General features: G+C 36.8%; 1 protein-coding gene across 9 annotated transcripts in view; it reads left to right on the top strand.

Moving 5' to 3' along the window:
• CELF2 (CUGBP Elav-like family member 2) overlaps positions 1-7,950 on the top strand; it is a 390,551-nt gene extending 382,601 nt beyond the window's left edge. For all 9 annotated transcript variants that reach the window (XM_068400894.1, XM_068400889.1, XM_068400888.1 and 6 more), the window contains one exon: positions 167-7,950. The gene's annotated coding sequence lies outside the window, so the exon portion shown is untranslated. The remainder of the gene's footprint in view (positions 1-166) is intronic.
• The last annotated feature ends 3,165 nt before the right edge of the window (positions 7,951-11,115 follow it).

Here is an 11,115-nt window from a genome sequence, read left to right on the forward strand (position 1 = left end):
GCTCTTGTTGACAAGTATTGTAAGTTAATGCAAATTATGTGAACGGCTCATAGACTCTACTGATAAAAGATTTGCATTAGTTTTCTCCTGCACCCATAAAAGTGATTTTGTTTGTGCTGCATAGATTCTGTGTAACTTTTTTTCCTCTTCCTTGTTTTTTCCCTAGACATCTCCATGCCCGTTAGCCCATCGTTTGCCTAGCATGTCCCTGTGGCGTCTCAAAAAAAAAAAAAAGTTTCATCGTCCCGTCATTGTTTCTGATGTCTTTCTGACCTCACATCATATTTGGTTCTCCTACTGACCTTTGATCTAGTTTGACCTTTGAAATTTGCATGTGACCTCATCTAGCTATGAATTCTGGGAAGTCAATGTGAAAAAACATTGCTGCATTCATACAAGACTGAAATTTATTATTAGATAAATTAATGATAGGATTTAAAAACAACCTGTGGCAAAATGTTTTTTCTTTCTTTCCTATTTTTTTTTTCCTTTGGGTTTTTTTGTTTGGGTTTTTGTTTTGGTTTTGTTTTGGTTTGTTTTTTTTTCATTTCGTAAAAAAAAAAATAAAAAAAAAAACAGACTTGAAAGTATTATACAGGGATTGGCATTCTGCCTGGTCACTGGTGACAATAGCAATATGTGTCCAGAGGCACAGAATGTTGGTTTCTAACAGACTACTTCCAAAACAGTTTGAGAAATAAAACTGTCTGATTTTAAGTCTCTAGAGGTCTGTAATAGTTTTTACATTTTTCAGGCAGTGTAAAGTTTTTTGATAAGGCCATTTTAGGTGGCTCACTTTCTCATTAAAGTATATATATAGAACCACTTTTTGTAGATTAGTATAAGAAAATATTTACCCTGTTTTAGGGCAAATGCTACCTACTTGTGTCACCTTTTGCTGAACTGACTCACAGTTAGACAATCCATGGTTTAATGCACATGAAATTACCTATATTTTATACTGTTTCAATGTACAGAAGAAAGGTTACTGTAAAATGTGTTACGTTGGTGCTTCTGTGAATTAAGTTGTGGTTTCATCATGAGTCTTATGGTCTTAAGTGTTCTATGTTTATAAAGGACGAGTTTAAAATTGGTTTACTTGAACAACAAGAACAAAAACAAGATTTTAAAAAAACACAAAAAAAAGTTGTTTGCTTAAAAAAAAAAATGAATTTCATGTGAAAAATGAAAAAATATTCCAGAATAAGTTTGTGTTGGCTTGTGACGCATTGATGTCATTTTTTTATTGTGAACAATTTAGATGTGTTTGTGTTCAGCAAAATGTGATCGGTTTTTCTTTTAAAGAAAAAAAAACATCAGTGAAACTATAGTGCCAAATTCCAAAGGTACTTTCTTCCTAGAGCTTCAGTGTGTTTCTTGTGTGAAGTAATTTGATAACATGGGTATTTTATTATGTGTTTTGTATAAATCCCTAATATTTAAAGAAAAAAGAGGTTAAAAAGTTTGTTAACTTGCTATCCTGTGGTCTTGTTGCCTGAAATTGTTATTGTTTGTTATTTCTCTTTGATGTTTTTTGTAAAACATTGTATAAGTGCCCATGTTTCACTTTTTTAACCACTCTGCACACATCAATGCTGTGAAAGCAAACCTCACTATGTATTTTCTTCATATTGTATGGAAACCTCTAAGGTGAGAAAGTTTTGAACTTTTAACCCTTTCCACCCAGAGCTGTCTTGAGTGTTAATACCTTTTATACATTCACCATTTTGCTGTTTATTTTTATATATATATCTATATCTATAAATATATATATACTTAGTTTTTTGTGGTTTATTTAATACATGGTTGAAATCAGAACAATGCACAGGGCAGATCTGAAGGACAAAAATATTTTACTGCTGTCTAAATTTCTTCTGTATCTATAACTAAAATTATTTAAAACCGTAATTAACTTGTGGTTTTCCTTTTTAGATCTTGGGGATTTTGTCTTTTCTTAAAGAGCTTTTAATATGCTGCTGGAATATGCTATTCAGTATTAATAAAATAAAAGAAAAAGAAAACAATTCTTTAATTATCTATTGTGTGAGCTGCTCCCAGAGAGGAGTGGTAAATCCACCATTTGAAAACCTTGAGGAGAAAAAAAAAATAATATTTTTGTAATTTAAATAAATGAACTTTTGCTTAAATCAGATGCACTAGATCTTCCTGGGTGAAAATTCAGTGTGCACTGCAGTTAAACTACTTTTTATGGATAAAGTTTACATACACTGTAATGTTTGGTGTTATCTGCCATTGTTTGTAAAGGCAATATATTGGCTTACTCCTGCAGACACTCGTATAGAGAGGATTAACTTTACTCGTACGAGTAGTCCATGGGAATATATATGTGACTGATGTGGGTGTTTGCTGGAGGAAGCTCTGTGTAAGGAACCAGAAAAGAGATGCTGGTAGCCCTTTTCACTGCCTTGTAAGTCTGATTAGATTGCATTTCGACCGCACAAGTAGAAACCAACAACCAAATTTGGTTCTTTGCTACCGATATAGAGAATTCATTGCCAATCATCAAATGCGTGTGAGCAGCAGTACCTGCTACTGATGACAAAGTGCCATACCTTCTTCCACTTCCTATTTCTATCCGATTATATTCGAAGCCACCTAAAATTAAAAACAAAGCCCTATATTAACATCAGCTGATGCACTCTTGTCGCTCATCCCCAACTTAAAATGCTTCTTTATGTAGAGCCCTGGGATGGAAAGGACTAGCCTCTAGTGATGCAAAAAAGTTTCCTTCTTATAGCACATGCACTTATAAATAAATGATCTATACTTTTCTCACATGTTTTTACTACTGCTGGGGCCTTCCTACACCCTTTGAGGGCTATTTTGTACTACTTGCAGCAATTTTGCATATTCAAAGTATCATCTCACATACGTTATATTATATATATGTATATATATATATAATATGAGAACATCATTTGGATTGTTTAGACTGTTTCACTAATTTTCTCATTGTACCCACCGTATAAATTTCCAAAGCTTTTTTAGATGCCGTAGTGTGTCCTGCGGGTTTACCAGTCCAGTTAGAGTGGTGACGCCTTTGGTCCTCAGGCAGTGTAACTCGGTATCCAGCTGTCCTGAATTACGCTACACGGGACATTGGCTTAGCAGTGGGAGAGGAGGAATGTTTCTGTACTTCCTGGCAACTGAGATGGGTCATTGCTGAGAAAAGTGTCCATCTTGAAATAAAATTTAAAAAAAAAATCTAGTAGAAAACCAAAAACCCAAACATACACCTCATTGGAGACAAACTATCTACCAGTTCTCTTTCAAAATATTGAAAGGAAAAAGCTGCAAGGGTGCAAGGGCCTAATAAGAGAGGAAGAAAAACAAGGGAAATTGCTTTACAAAATTCTAATCAAAAGACTAGACTAGTTGTTTTTTCAAACAAATTAGCTAATTGCGATGAAATGGCAGTCCTCAAAGGAGTAACAAGTTCATCTTTCTTTCACCATAGGGGTTACAGTTCCTTGGCTTGTGCTACTCTGGAATCATTTTACTGTTTCTGTTTTTATTATCTTAAGTGCTAATTAACAAAAGGAAAAAAAATAACCTGTAGTTTCATTACCTTTTTGGATAATGTCATACAAAAAAAAAAAAACAAACCTATGTATTTGTGTTTTTTTCGTGCTGTGAGAATTGTTGTTTGTAGATTAATAATACTATCATTTTGTTTAGAATTACAAACTAGTTTTTAAGTATTGTCTGAGAAAAGCCAAAGTTAATGCAATCTAGTGGAAACTGTAAGACCATTTGAGTATTGTTTCTGTTTTATTGATGCATTTGGATTTTGTTGTTTGATGGAATTTGAGCCAAAAAAAAAAAGAACAAAAAAAAAAGAAAAAAAAAGCAGGCTTTCCTATTTCTACAACTTGATTGTACTTATGCATTTTGTACCAGTGGAACTTTTTATACTGGAGATTAAAAAACAAATGGAAATTTTTGTGGCTTACTCTCGTGGGCCCCCTCGATCATGACTGATTTTCAAGTTTGATTTCTGGATGGTAGAAAGAGAGTTGGTTTTGTTTAGAGAACTCAAAACTTTGGCTTGATTTCTTTTTTTCCCTTTGCTTATATCTAGTGTTTAGAATTTTGTCTTAACAAAAGCGGTAAGTTTCACTTTTTATTCTGTATCGTGCAGTTACACAATAAGGTAATTAGAATTAGGAGTACTCGGTCACTTTGCGTGGATAAATGTATTAGTTAAAAAGTTAGGGGTTTGCTTTTTTGCTGTTTAGATCAGAGTTTTTTCTGATTCTTCTGTCCTCATTGTGAACATAACTGTGTAGTTGAAACAGTCAGACTTATTTTTGTAACGTATGTTATTGTGTGATGCAGTTTTTTGCTTCTGTCTCCAATATTAAACCATTTTCCTAATACTTGTCTCTCTACTTTGTGTGTTGTATTGTTGGTGGTCATTCTGTGTTGGTAATGCATCTACACACCTCACTGTTTCACGTGCCTGTTTTTTTTTTTTTTTTCTCTATTTGTTGGTTGTGTACAAAAGATACAGTCGATTCCACCTAAGTGAATATCTGATTGGGGGGCAAAAGAGGATTTGTACATTTTAGACATGTTATGGTTTCTTTGATTTTTATTATTTTTTTTCTCTCTTCCTCCCCCTAGTCATACCTTATCACTTGGATAATCTATCTGAGCAGGAAGCATTTTAAATGAGTTTCCTGCAAAGTCATATTGAAGGTAGCTTTTTGTTAGCCTTCTAACTGCAAAAGCTTCTCCACACAAACACACAGAAGCCACCTGAAATGATTTTTTTTTTTCCTGTGACATTTCAGTCAGTCTGGAAAATGCGGATTATGGAGATCAATTCTTCCCAGTTATTAAAAAAAACAATAATGATAATACTCCGCCGCTACTTCACAGAAGCATATGAAACATTCAAGAAAAGGAGGATATAGCCTTGGGATTTCTTCCAAACTGCACAGTAATCTGATGGCATATGGTGTTAGTGAAACTCTCCTTAGAAACTAATCACATCTTAACTAGGGCTGTGAGAGCCTGCAAAAACCTACCAGGTGATCGAGCTTCTTGTGTGCGGTTAGACATATAATAATTAAAAAAATAAAATAAAATCCAAGTGAGCACAGGAAGACTTTTCTATTAAAGCCAGTGGAAGTAAAAAAAAAAAAAAAAAAGGAAAATAAATGATGAAAAAAGATCCCCTGTTGTTCAAATGGATGATATTTTTGCTGTGGGCTTATAAAGCTGATCATTCTCAGCATTGGCTAATAGTATTACACAAATCTCAAAAGGGACAAAAGAAATACCGTAGCACTTTTTTTCTTATTATTTTTTACAGTTAACTTTTAGCTTTTTTTATCCTTTTCATTTCCTATAATTTTTTCTTCCTCACAAGGATCGCTCTGCTCTCCCCCAACCGGTGTCTACCACAATGAAATAAAAGCTGCAAAAGAAAAATCTATGTTCTGGTTTACAAAAGGCTCTCTTCTCTCCTCGATTGCAGATACAAACCTTACAATTTGGAGAGGGAGGAAAAAAAACAAAACCAACCAAACCAAACCAAACCCAAGAAGGAGAGAGCAGCACTGGCGAGTGCTCTCGGGAATTCAAGCCATACGCCCCCGTCCCTTTCCTTTGTCCCACTTTCTGTGATGCTCAGGAATCAAAGGCCACTTAAAAGTGCTCTTATGAGACCCAAACGACACTCCTCCCTCTTGTCTCCTCTCCCCTGGTCTTTCTGGCACTCTGGCTTTGGCTCACACACACAAACATACACACCCCACCCCAAGTAATGTCTTACGAGGTCATGGCACACTGGGTGTTTCCGTGTGGTGTCAGCAGTGATGTTGGCTCCTGCCTTTGGAAGAGTTTTGAAATTTTGTGGTGGCTCATGAGTTGGCCTGGTTGTTATTGCTTAATATTTTTTTTAAAAAAATGTTTTTTTGCCTTTTTTTTTTACTTTTTCCGTTTCCATGAAAGGCAAGTAAGTGATGAGTCTGGAGTCCCAAACATGCTCAAGTGTCGTCTTGCAGGGTCTGTTGTCAGAGGTCAGGGGTCCAAGCAAATGCCTTCCATGCAGCTCTTGAGTTTAATCTAAAACCACCTGCAGTGGACAGCGCAGGCAGGAAAGCAGAAACCAGTGGTCAGACTATATCCGGGGTCTTTGGCACCTGTAGAGTTTATGATCCTGATTCGGATACCTATTGACACCAGTGGATTCAGTTGAGTAAGTCTTGACTTGCATGAATGATAAATCAGAATTGGTCTCTGGGTTTTTTAGGTTGCTGTGGATGTTTTCTTTTTTTTTTCTTTTCCTCCAGACTTGGTCTTAGGAAAGAAACTAGAGCTTTGTGAAGGGTCTTTTCTTCCAAAAATACAACTGAAAAAAAAAAAGACTTACACTGCAGTTGGGTTTCTTGTAAATACTCAGGGCTGAAAGATACAGTTTTTTCTTTCTTTTTTTTTTTTTTTATTTCAACAATGGGGAAAAATTAGTTCCTTAAAGCAATGCAGCTGAACAGTTTGTCCTGCTTAAATGCATGCTTTTAATTTCAATTATGTAAGGCACCTTGCAGTGTTAGCAAAATGTCTCTTTGTTAGCTATATGTGTATCGCCATGGGAAATTACCAAACTGTCACAAGACTTGCTGACTAAAGAATAGCCTGCCAGAGTGTGTGTGTGCCTTTGCCCAGTGTGACTCTTAGGTATTAGGCTAAAGAAAACAGTTTAACAAAATGTAGTGTGAATCATTCCTGATAAGTGAATAAAGCATTGTGACCAAGCAATCAGATTATTCACTTATCAGGAATCGACTGTACTGATAGTTTGCCTGATTGTTTTTGTTCCTCATCTCTGTTGTAGTTTCACTACTTTGCTGTGTTCTGTTTTTTCTCTCATGCTCTTAGCAAAATCACTGGGAGTATCCCTTCGTGTGATCATGAAACATGCTACTGAGTAACAAATAAAAAAAAAAAAATTAAAATATAAAAAATGATATCTTAACAAAATCTATGCACTTGCTATCAGGAACACAATACTGGATGTGTCTTATATATATTGAACTATAATAGTATTCGATTTCTTAAATAAAGCTTAAGAAAGGATTCTGTTGTCTGTAAAATTTTATGAGCATTAAATGGAAAAAAGAACCATGTTTCTAGGGTTGGGCGCTTTTTGTTATATGAAATCTTACTGGGTACATGGTCTTTAACCATGCCCAGGCAAGTGTTACATAATTCGTTTGATATTTCATTAATGACAGAGACCATGAAAATTAGGCTTACTGAAGTGTGTGGGGAGAAAAAGTCTTACCATTCAGTGACTCGCAGCAAAAGATACTGAAAATGAAGACATTTCTTTTTCTGTATTGCAAAAGCAAATGTGCTTGCTTTCGCACTAAACCCAAGAAATAGCTAAAATATGTGAATCAGAAAATGTAATGAAACAAATACTATATTACTTCCACAAACAATACCATACTGCTTTTTGCTATGTGACTTTTTTTCCTCCTGATTCTAGATAGGGTTAGAATAAAAAATGAAACCTCGTATGCTCAAAACGACAAATTCAACACTCGAGGTCAGAGCATCTTTTCGCAGAAGATGTGTGGCTTTACTGTACACTTCCTGTATCTGAGCCTTCTCTTAGGAGAACATTTTCACGTCAAAACCCACGAATTAAATGCGAATCGAATAGCTAAAACTGTTGAGTACACTGAAAAATTTATTCCTTCGATGGCTGTACATTTGCCACAAAACTGTAGGTTTTGAACAATCAGATTTTTATGGAAATACCCGTACTTCTTGTATTTAGCAAACGTTCAATAATGTCAGCCTTTGGCAGAAAGATCCAGGAGAGTGGTTGGGGGTTGCTTTCTTTTTTTCTTTTGAACTGCATTACTGCCTCACTTTTCATATGCCATTATATTATCTGAAAAAAAAAATTAAATTGTGGAAATCTATCTGCTGCTTGTATCATTCTCCTCTATTCATACATATTTAGCAAATGTTACTGAGCTCAACGTCCGACGGCCAGGTTTGTTAGACTTGTAAGCCCGAAATATTGCTCCCCCAGAAAGGCCATGGAGAGGATTGACCTTGGGGGGCAGCAGGATGGTCCTGTCCATCCCACATCTGCACAGAGCTCAGGTGGGGACCCAGCCCTGGTTTTCAGGGGCTGCTGATGTAACACAAATATTAAGTAATAGCAACAATTAGCTGATATTTGTATTCCCTCTGATTTTCCTCATTAGCAGACTTCCTTTTTTTCCATTAAAGGGAGCTGGAATGTTGCAGTCATTTTCTGAATCATTCGCCCCTGTTGATAACCTAATTGTTTTACATGAATGTTAATATTTCCCTCTCACATTTATATCTATCAGCTAAATCAGCAGTAAAGTAAACTCTTCTGGGATACATTCCTATATCAATTAGCAAGGATTTATGCTCTAAAGCACCATTAACATTAATGGGAGTGTGCTCTTTAGCATAAACAATTGGCAATAGGTCTGGTGGACTTTATTTCATAAACAAAGAAGCATTTGAATCTTAAGAGTTGTTTCCTGAAGACGGTACTTTAGGGAGCAATGTCCCAGCCTCCCTGGGCTGCTCCAGGGACATCTTACTCGCAGGACATGCATAAATTGTTGAGTTGCCAGAGAAAGCAGACAGCATCAGTTTGGAAAGTGGGCTAACTTCTGGTACAAAGTTTTGCTGGCATTTTCCCTTCTGAAAAAAACTACCTGAGAACACACCAGGCAAAATTTTCAGCATTATTTTGCATCCCTCTAACCAATGGCTTGAAAAATTTTACTCTTGGCTTACCCATGTTGCATGGTGCCACATGGTGGAGACCACAGAGGTGTTGCAGGGAAGGATTTTGGAAAGAGGCAGAAGAGCAGAGATGAAGTCCTGTGGGGAAGCAAGCAGTGGGTTTATCAGCTCCCTGAACTGTAGGTTTCACAGCTCCATGCTCTTGAGTAGCAAGTTAGAGGGGGGACCAATAAAAATCACCAAGTCTCACCCTTCACACATAGGACAACATAGTTTCCCCCTCACCCCATGCTTGATCAAGTCAACAAATACGCAACGAAAGGTTTCAGTCATAATCCAAAGCCACTGGGGTGAAAGTCCACCACTTCCCAGAGGTGCACGATTTGCTGAATCCATGCCCGTGCTTCTGCAGATGTTTTCTCTGTTGGTTCTGGCTCTGCCCAGTTCTGCTACATTAAAGAGTCCTTTTGTAGCTACCATTTTCCCCCCAAAGGCACTTATAAGCAGGTCTTGAGTTGCTTTTCATCCCTTTTTTTCATAAAATAAATGTATCATGCTCTTGAAGCATCTACATACAATAGTGGTTTTTTGGTCCCTGAATAATTTTTGTGGTTTATTTCTGCAACCTTCTTTATTTTGTCTTTTTTTTTTCCCTGACATCCTTTCTCAGTTTGGGGTATCAGAGCCAGTTGCATTATTTCAACATCAAGTCTAGTGAGGCAACATGCAGAAATTAAAAATTTCATCCCTACTCTCCTCTTCTGAATTACACAGTCAGGGATTGCATCAGTCACTGCAAAGAATAACACGCAAAAGCCATGAAACACCATATTGGCAGAATTATTTTGGGTTGCTTCTTTAGTATGCCTAAATCCTGCTCAGATGTGTTGTGCTCCAGGTTCCTGCATATGTGTGGTCTGTTCGCTTGTTCTTAGACTTGAAAGCTCGCTTACAACCGTACTAAGAGAACTTTTGTGTAACTCCTACTCCTCTTCATTATTTTCCAGTGTTATCAGCAGTTTTAATATTTACTTCCAAGTCATTAGTGAAAATATTTGATAGCAGTCAGACCTATTACTGGTCCCTGCAGAACCACTCTAAAAAAATACTCCCCTACAGTGATTCCCCTTTGACAACTTCTTTGTTGACATGTCAGCCTGTTCTTAATCCATTTTATGTGCCTTGTATTGATAGGGTAGAATGCTAATTTTTTAATCAGGATCTGCTGTGCTGTCAAACATACAAAAGTCAGAGTATATTCCGTGTTTGCAATTACTTTTATCAGCCAAAACCTACAATCACATCAAAGAATAAAATCAAGTTTGACAACCTTTCCTCCCTAAAAAGCACATTGATTGGCATTAATTGTTTACCTCTTCTTTAATGTCTTTTACCTCTTTATACTCATATCAGTATTTCCATTATTTTGCCAAAGTAATGTCAAACTAGCCCACCATGAGCTGGGTCATCCTGCTTGTCTTTTATGAATGTGAGCATGAGAATGGCACGTTCCCCATTGTCTGGGATACTGCTGATGTGCTTGAAGAGTCCTAAAGGTTCATTATCAATGGATCAGAGCTCTCTGTCCCATTCTCAGTCCAAGGTACCTGGGGCTACCTGCTTGGAAATATTGTATCTTTAATAGCAATGGTAGCTAAGTAGACTGGACCAGAAACCATTTTATCATTTTTCTGACATGTAGGTATGTGAAAGAAGAGAATATTTGATAATTCCTCTTTTTCTGCATCACGACTAATAGTTTTCCCATCTCCATAAGTCTAAGTAAGTTCAATGCTAAAATGAAAATACTTAAAGAAATTTTTGCAGTTGTCCTGCCCTTCTCACCCAGGTAGAGTTGACAATGTAGTGGGGAAGCATGGCATAATGCATAGTTATTTATGTCAGTTGGAAGCATGGAGGAAGGTAAAATACTTTTTCATTCAGTCATCCTCCTCTGGATAGATACAGTTGCTTCTCATTGATGCACGTGTGATTTAAAGCCTTGCAGCTTTGACAGTGGAGAAGAGTCAAGTGTCACCTGGGGTGTGGGCAATACCTGGATGCACAGGACCTATTAGAGAAGAGAAGTCATTTGGAAATCAGAAGAAACCTAAGTCAGTCAAACTGACCTGACATCAACGTCATTACAGATAAAAATAGATAAGCAGCAGCAATAATGGAGGAAGGTAATGTGCTGGTTTATGCAACAGCATAGGCACAAGCCACAGTGATACCATGTAGGTCCCTGATCAGGTCTCTTGGGCATAGACCATAAAGGTGCTGACACACCAATGTATCTGCTCAACCTCAGCCCAGCACCCCTCAAAGCAGACACATACA

Source organism: Nyctibius grandis, chromosome 5 (genome assembly GCF_013368605.1).
Source record: "Nyctibius grandis isolate bNycGra1 chromosome 5, bNycGra1.pri, whole genome shotgun sequence".
Classification (NCBI taxonomy): Eukaryota; Metazoa; Chordata; class Aves; order Nyctibiiformes; family Nyctibiidae; genus Nyctibius; species Nyctibius grandis.